This window comes from Muntiacus reevesi, chromosome 3 (genome assembly GCF_963930625.1).
Source record: "Muntiacus reevesi chromosome 3, mMunRee1.1, whole genome shotgun sequence".
NCBI classification, from domain to species: domain Eukaryota; kingdom Metazoa; phylum Chordata; class Mammalia; order Artiodactyla; family Cervidae; genus Muntiacus; species Muntiacus reevesi.
Window position 1 is genome coordinate 8,863,749 of NC_089251.1, and position 6,028 is coordinate 8,869,776.

A 6,028-nucleotide genomic window follows, 5' to 3' on the forward strand; every position below is an offset into this window, starting at 1 on the left:
AGGGCAAGACACGCAAGAGAGGAATGCCCTGGTCCGGCTGCGTTAGCACCAGCCCTCGTGAGGTTCAGACAGCCTGAGCACCCAGCCCGGGAGAGTCAGCAGGCCCAGGGAAAGCAGGTCCTCAGAGGCAGTGGTGTGAGGCTTCCAGGGAAGTTCAGGTGCAAAGGTCCAGCCTCAGAGCCCACATCTACAAAATGAAAGGTGGCTTTTGATTCTCACATTAATATTTAGAGAAGTAAAGGGAGAGAGTGAAGGAGCTGGGGAGTAAAACAAAAACCAAAACAAAAAACACAGCTGAAAATAGCTCCAGGGACCCAGATGTGTGATGAATGGAACATCTGGCAGAGACAGGCTAGTTAAACTAACAGTCCCACAAGAGCAGTTCTTTGGCCAAAGACGTGTTCTTCCAAGTTATGGATTCCTCAGTTCCAACAAAATTGTAAGAAACATGCCTCCTAATAATATCTGTTGAAGCCCTGAAGTGGAAGGTGGTGGGCAGACAGAAAGAGGAAGACTGTTCCCATGGCCTAGACTCTAGAGAAAATAGCTCAGAGTCACTTTCAGCCTAGAGAAGCCCAAAGAGGGGGCTGGAGGGAGTCAGGGAGGCTGTGATCTGCGGAGCGGAACAGAGAACCTAAGGGCCAACTCCAGCGAAGCAGTTTTGGGGCTCAGGATAAGGAAGGACTTTCTATCATAGAAAGTTGTTTGTCAAAGGAGTCAGTCAGTTCCCACAAGCAAGTGGAAACTGGAGATTACTTACAAGGAGTGGGATAGGAGTCCTTGTCCTGGGAGGCGGGGAATAGATGGGAAGTGGGGGAGGCTTTCCCACTCTTAGGAGAGTGCAAGGGTGGGGAAGGGGGTGGAACTTGAAATGGCTTATCCTCTGATTTGCACATTTTAAGAATCTTTAAAATAATTTTATTCACTTCTTTTTGGCTGTGCTGGATCTTCATTGCTGGGCAGGCTTTTCTCTAGCTATGATGAGTGGGGGCTACTCTCTAGTTGCAGTGAGTAGGGGCTACTCTCTAGCTGCGGTATGCAGGCTTCTCATTGGGGAGCAGAAGCTCTAGGGTGCAAGAGCTTCAGTAGTTGCAGCTCCCAGCCTCTAGAGCACAAGCTCAATAGTTGTGGTGCTTGGGCCCAGCTGCTCCAAGGCACCTCATGGTGCCACACGCAAGCTTGCAGGATCCATCCTAGCTCAAAGGCCCAGGCTACACGCAAGCTTGCAGGATCCATCCTAGCTCAAAGGGGGGCCACACGCAAGCTTGCAGGATCCATCTAGCTCAAAGGCCCAGGCTACACGCAAGCTTGCAGGATCCATCCTAGCTCAAAGGCCCAGGCTACACGCAAGCTTGCAGGATCCATCCTAGCTCAAAGGGGGGCCACACGCAAGCTTGCAGGTTCCATCCTAGCTCAAAGGCCCAGGCCACACGCAAGCTTGCAGGGTCCATCCTAGCTCAAAGGCCCAGGCCACACGCAAGCTTGCAGGATCCATCCTAGCTCAAAGGCCCAGGCCACACGCAAGCTTGCAGGGTCCATCCTAGCTCAAAGGCCCAGGCCACACGCAAGCTTGCAGGATCCATCCTAGCTCAAAGGCCCAGGCTATGCACAGCCACTAATGGAGTCCAGGGAAGGACAACAGGGCAAATCTTGTGGCAGGACACAAAGAAAAGCCCAAGGCTCACCAGTGCCAAGGCTGAAACTGAACAGGATTTATTTTTTTTAGATTCAGGGCTTATTGTTTTTTAGTTTCAGGGTTTTTAACTTCGTGTGTGCGTGTGTGTGTTTTGACCCAGGCACACGGCAGTGAAAGCACCGAATCCTAATCACTGGACCACCAGGGAATTACCAAGACTTATTTATTTATTGGCCATGCTGTGCGGCATGCGGGATCTTAGTTCTCCTGACCAGGGATCGAACCTGTGCCCCTTGCATTGGAAACACAGAGTCTTAACCACTGGATCGCCAAGGAAGTCCCCAAATGGGATGTTTTGAAGACATGTTTTGAGTGCCAGCAATCTTGCTGCCTCCACTACAAAGCAGGTGGGCTTGTCTGCATAGCCTCAGGGGGCAGCCTGATCAGCAGTGACACCTAGCTAGCTGCCCCAAATGAACGAACTGGGATGTCACTAGTCCCTAGAGGGGTTTGTTGTTCCATCTTTCAGTCATGTCCAACTCTTGGCGATGCCATGAACTGCAGCACACCAGGTTTCCCTGTCCTTCACCAGCTCTCAAGAGTTTGCTCAAACTCACGTCCATTGAGTCGGTGATGCCAGCCAACCATCTCATCCTCTGTCGCCCCCTTCTCCTTTTGCCTTCAATCTTTTCCAGCATCAAGTTCTTTTCCAATGAGTTGCCTCTTTGTATCAAGTAGCCAAAGTACTGAAGCTTCAGCATCAGTCCTTCCAATGAGTGTTCAGGGTTGATTTCCTTTAGGACTGACTGATTTGATCTCCTTGCAGTCCAAGGGACTCTGAAGTCTTCTCCAACACCACAGTTCAAAAGCATCCATTCTTCGGTGCTCAGCCTTCTTTATGGTCCAGCTCTCACAGCCAGTCTGATCAGATTCAAGGGCTCCTTTAGGACAGAGGCAGGAACAAGTAAATGCCCTAGTAAATGAACCTCCTAGAAAGATGAGGTGAGGGGCACCTACTTGCTATCTGAGTTGGAAAGAGACGCAATTCTGTCTCTACAGACTCGGGCAGGGTGCCCCCTGTGTGGCTGCATTATAATCCACTGTTAATTTAAGCACACACCTCCCCCAACACCTGCCACTTTAGAATCGTAGCATGTTCTTGACCAATGAAAGCTAGAGCAGCAAGCCTTATTGTACACCTGTCATTGAGAAGAGCGGTCACCCAGGGAGGGTTCCCCAGCATTACCCCAAGCGGGTAGATTCTGCAACACTGGTTTCCTCTGAGGTGGCCTCCTTCAGTCATTTACTTTGTATTTTGAACTTTGGAGCCCTGTTTGCTGACCAAAATTATGCTAGTTAGGCCTGCCTTGCTGAACAAAAGGAAAATGTCACAGAAATATTTAATTATGAGTCACCGAGGCTTGATGGGTTTTCAAGGAAACAGTCCAGGGATTGGTGGGTACTGACACGGTAAAGGACATCACAGACATCCCTGAAGCCAGGCGGGGAGAATTATGAATTTTAAGGGAAGAAACCTAAGTGAGCACAGATCGTGACTTCAGGATGAAAAAGGGCCAGCAACTGCCAATGGCCTCTGCCAGCAAGGCAGCTCAACACTGTCTACATCACATCAACTCAGTTTATCTGCTTCAGGTTGTTGTTGTTCCGTTGTTCACACATGTCCGACTCTTTTGTGACCCCATGGACTGCATGCAGCACACCAGGCTTCCCTGTCCTTCACCATCTCCTGAAGTTTGCTCAAAACTCATGTCCATTGAGTTGGTGATGCCATCCAACCATCTCATCCTCTGTCGCCCCCTTTTCCTTCTGCCCTCACTCTTTCCCGGCATCAGAGTCTTTTCCAATAAGTCGGCTCGGCTTCAGGTGGTGTTCCCATTTCCAGGACCACATCCCCTTGGGGTTATTCCTTCAACTCTGCCGAGAGGCTTGCTCAATTCTTCATATTGGGCAACTTTTTCAGCCTTGTTGCTGTTGCTGTTTAGTGGCTATGTCGTGTCCAACTCTTTGCAACCCCACGGACTGTAGCCTGCCAGGTTCCTCTGTCCATGGGATTTCCCAGGCAAGAATACTGAAGTGGGTTGCCATTTCCTTCTCCAGGGGATCTTCCCAGACCAGGGGTCAAACCTGCGCCTCCTGCTTGGCAGGTGGATTCTTTACCACTGAGCCACCTGGAAAGCCCGAAAGGGAAAAAGCAAACCTACAGAAGCCACTGCTTCACAACTTACCTGAGCCATAAGAGTCCAACTCCATCGTTTTTTAGACAAATTGCAGCAAAAGAGGCTGTTAGGCAAAGGTATGGCTAAAAGCTAGACCTCCAGATTCACAGAAGACAATGCACTTTCTCCATCACGCCCTTAATACTTGCAGAGTCCCCAGCTAGCAAGGAAACCGGTTCCTAGGTGGACCTCTTCCACCAAGTGCAATCGCACTGCCCACTTGACTGGAAAAGTGAGAACCTGTTTTACAGCAAGGAGCAAGTCAGCTCTATCAGCACAGAAGCCAAGTTTAATCCTGGCCCGCTTCCCAGTCCCACTGTCCCGCTTGACCCTCCCAGAATATGTGTTTGCTCATTCATTCAATCCCAACTGCGCCTGCTCGAGTTCCAGGCCATGTGCTGAGGGATATACAGGTAGGGGAACAACCCAGGACCCTTGCTGTCATGAGCTTGCAAGCTAGGAGAAACATTAATTGAATCATCTCACTAATCAATATACAATTACCAATATTTTCAGAGCAATGAATTACGCTGAAGGGCAGGAGGAACACAGCTCAATGAACGGCTCTATTAAAGGGGCTTGACCTAGAAGGGCTGCTGCAGGGAAGGGAGGGAGGCCTGAGCTAAAACTGCAGAGGAGGAGTTAATTGGCTTTGAGGAAGAAGACCTGTTACAGAACACAAGTTTGTGGGCCAAATGACGGAGTGTGGAGCAGTGAAAGTGAAGGCTGCTCAGTCGTGTCCAACTCTTTGCAACCTCCACGGACTACACAGTCCATGGAATTCTCCAGGCCAGAATACTGGAGGGGGTAGTCTTTCCTTTCTCCAGGGGATCTTTGCAACCCAGGGATTGAACCCAGGTTTCCGGCATTGCAGGTGGATTCTTTACCAGCTGAGTTATCAGGGAAGCCTGTGTGGAGAGGAGAAAGGCTTATTTTAGAGCCACGCAGGAAGAATGGGTGGCTCATGTTCAAAAACTTCCAACTTCCCTTAAGTTTTTTAGGCAAAATTGGGGGGGGGGGGTGCTGCAGGGTGTGTGACTTCTTTCTGATTGGTTGGTGCTGACACAGTAGTAATCCAGGACTCCGGTGCTCAGCCTGAAGTCCTCCACCTGGGTGGGGGCCTCAGCTCCTGCAGAACTGAAAGGTATATATTGTTATGTATATTCCTAGAGGAACCAGAACCCTGGGTAGCTGCACTGGTTTCTTGACTGCTCCTGTTACTGCAATCCTTCCCTTCTGTGATTAGCAGTGTTTGAATCCGCGTTTTGGTGTTTGCAAAGTCTTGGAGGCTGAAGCCTTCTTCCTGCAAACAAGAAATGGGGGACACAGAAAGGCTTCCGTACCCAGGAGGGCCCCATAGGGTCTCATTGGGTTTCAGATAGCTGTGTTAAGAGAAGCACTGACTGAAACCGCCCACCCTGGCCAGGCACCATAGAAATCACTTGCGTGTTATTTAATGACAGGGGGTCCTGGTAAGGAACGGGGAACTAACAAGCCACCACCAACCAGAAGAATTGAGGAAAGGTCCAAAGTAGATGCCATGTGCCCTCCCACCTTCCAGAATCCTTCTCACTGGAATCCATCCTGGCTGGGCAATGTGTGCACCACCAGGAAGGACCCTGAATCAGAATGATTGGCCAGAGACAACCAGGAAACTAATCCCATCACCATAAAACTTGAGACAGCAAGCCGCACGGCAGAGCAGTTCTCCTGGTTCCCTTGCCCGGGCGCCCCTTCCAATAAAGTCTCTCACTCTGGCAGCACGTGTGTCTCCTCAGACAATTCACTGCCAGTGTTAGACAAAAGCACACTCCCAGGCCCTGGAAGGGGTCCCCCGTCCTGCAGCAGCTGGAGGCAGCAGACAGGGAGTGTGCACCTCCAAGCTCTGTGGTGGGAGTGACCATTTCCTACTTCTGCAGGAAGATGGGAAAAGGGTTCACCAGAGATCCTGGGTGCAGACCTCAGCCCCCTGGCAATCCAGTCTCTGCCACATGTGAGAAAGGTCAGAGATATTTGCTTCTTTCTCCTCTTTCCAGCATCACCGTGGCACAAGAGCTTCTTATGAAATTCTAACCTTTCAAAAATAGTGGTTACAGAAACTGTGACACCAGCGGATGTTTGTTAGGGCCAGTGAAACTCAGGAGGCCAGAAGGGG